Genomic DNA, 2,940 nt, shown 5'->3' on the forward strand with positions numbered 1-2,940 from the left:
ACTTGGCAGCTCCCACATTGCGGGCATAAATTCTGGGCATAAATATTGATGACTGTTAGGTCTTCTTGTTGGATAGATCCTTTAAGTATGATATAGTGTCCCCCTTCATCACTTACTACAGTCTTTGTGAAGAAATGTAGTTTATCTGATCTAAGGATGGCTACCCCTGCTTTCTTTGGAGGACCATTGGAATGGTTCGTTTTTCTCCAACCTTTTATTTTCAGGCTGTAGGTGTCCTTATGTCTAAAATGAGTCTCTTGTACACAGCAAAGAGATGGGTTTTGCTTTTATATCCAGTGTGAATCGGCAGTTGCGCCTTTTGGTGGGGTCATTAAACCTATTCACATCCAGAGTTACTATTGAAAGCTATGTATTCAGTGTCATCATGAAACCTATTCAGTCCCTGTTTTTGTGGATTGTTCCCTTGGACTTCCTCTATTACAGAATCCCCCTTAGTATTTGTTGCAGAGCTGGCTTCGTGGTCACGTATTCTCTCAGTTTCTGCCTATCTTGGAAACTCTTTATCTCTCCTTCTATTATGAATGAGAGCCTTGCTGGATAAAGTATTCTTGGCTGCATGTTCTTCTCATTTAAGACCCTGAATATATCCTGCCAGCCCTTTCTGGCCTGCCAGGTATCTGTGGAGGGGTCTGCTGTTATACTAATACTTCTCCCCATAAAATTTAGAGATTACTTGTCTCTTGCTGCTTTCAGGAAATTCTCTTTATCTTTTGAATTTGCAAGGTTCATTTTTAAATATCCAGGTGTAGAGCGGTTTTTATTGATATTGGGGTGGGATCTATCTTTAAATATCATTAAATAGCAGCTCCCCATCTCTTTCTCCCTAAGGTCCTGGAAGCCACCTTCCTACTTTCTATTCCTATGAATTTGACTACTTTAGATAGCTCGTATAAGCGGCATTTTAAACAAAATCTGACCTATATTTTTATTACATATACAGTCACAAAAGCCATGGCAATATGATTTTATATGTTAGTATATTAGCACGTTAATTGTTTCAAAGAGCTTGCATTGATATTAAGTCTCCCTTTATTCAGTACTTTCTCTCCAGTCACCCTCTTTCTCAGACTTCCCACTCTTCGAACCCTTTTCATCATGGCCTTCAAAACTCAATCCCACTGTAAACAAGCATTCTGTACTCTTAGTATTAACTGAAACCTCACTTCCCTGGAGAATCTTTTCTCTCTCTAAACCTATAATGAAGGCTCTTTGTTCTCTTATAATTCACACAGTCCAAGGCCATGGAGATGAGGTATAGGAAGGAGTATATAAGTTAATAGTTAATAGTCTTTTGGTTAGTAGTTATAGAGACTCAGACTAATGTCTAGCATAAGCTTAAAAAATTATGGACCTATATAACTGAAGAGAGGTATTCTCAAAGATGCAAACAAATATCAGAAATATTATTCCAACTTTCAGCCATTATTTCTACTTGTCTCTGCTCAAAATAATTTTCTCAGGGTTCTATGGCCATCTTCTAGGCAGTGGGCAAGACGGCTGCTGATAACAAGGTCACATCATCTTTACCCTCATCTTGAAGAGTACATCTACAATTCAGAAGTACTGTAGTTGAATAGCTTAGGTAATAAAGCTATTCTTTGATCCAGTTACTTTCTATGCAAACACTTTCCATAACTTTCTATTGGTCCAGCCTGGGACATAAGTCGACTAATTTGTGAGGCTGAACACCAAAATAGATAGCTCCTCCAAAATCACATGAAGTTCATATCTTCAAAGAAAAACATAACAGGCTATCTACTAGAGAAGAAGTGGCATTCTTTAGCACCTCATGTTAGTTTGAAATCATGTCTTCTTTATCTTCCTCTAATAAAAGCTAACAAACCTCTCCTCCTTTGAGACATGTTAGCCAGCTCCTATTCTCAGCCATCTACTGCCATTGGTCAATACTTAACTTAAATCTGTTTGGCACAAGTTTTTTGAAATATTTATCATCATAGTGTACTACTTCCATGTCCATTTGGATGACTTCCCCAATAGTCTAAAGTCTTAAGTTCATAGTTCCTTGGTCCCCTAAAATCTAGTCATCTTAATTTTCTTTTTTCTAAATCTTATCAACCATGGAAATCTTCTTTTTTAAAAACCTTAAGATTCTAGTGTTAATCTCTCTGACCACGAATTCTGACTTTCTCCCAACATGTCCACACAGACATCCAACAGAAACATCAAGCCTGATATATGTCTAATTGATAAATCATGGTAGACTGTATTAAGATTGTGCCCCAGGCACTGCTACAGTTCACACACCTTGTCTCTGACCTGCTTGCCCACCTGACAAAGAGCAGCTGCCCATCAACAGCGATTCTAGCTCTGGCCAGATCTCCTCCTTTGGATTTTCTGAGTCCTAGTCTAGGTGTACATGCAATAACATGTAAAAGGCACCAGCTTCCATCTCAGGTCATCCAGATGTTGTGAGCATCAAACAAGTTCCCTCTGGCCACATGAGTTCTAGTTTGTTTCCTCAGGTTCCACTCTGTCTCTATGGATCTCAGCTTGCATTTTCCTTTCCTATGTGTCCTGATGACCTACACTAACTGCAAGCCCACCATGATATGCAGAGGGGACTTAAAGATATTATTTCTCCAGTTTCCTTTCATGATGATTAGCAACTTTTCTCTGATCTTCTAACATCACTGTTAAGATTTCTGTGCCTCCAGGTTCTTGTACACTTTGTATGATCTAATCCCTACAATAAATCTATTTCATATCACTCATAGGGGTACTATGAGTGATAGTACCTAGTCAAGCTGTAACTGAGACACCTGACTGGAGGTTATTGCACAAAACTCTGAGAAGTATCTATAGAAAAATAAAAGTCCTTTAAGAAGCAAAAGAATTCACATCAAAGGAGAATTTATATTCTTAGATGTGTTTGAAAAGTTCTGTATGATTGGAAATGAG

The sequence above is a fragment of the Canis lupus genome, unplaced genomic scaffold, assembly GCF_011100685.1.
Source record: "Canis lupus familiaris isolate Mischka breed German Shepherd unplaced genomic scaffold, alternate assembly UU_Cfam_GSD_1.0 chrUn_S161H321, whole genome shotgun sequence".
In the NCBI taxonomy this organism is placed as follows: Eukaryota; Metazoa; Chordata; class Mammalia; order Carnivora; family Canidae; genus Canis; species Canis lupus.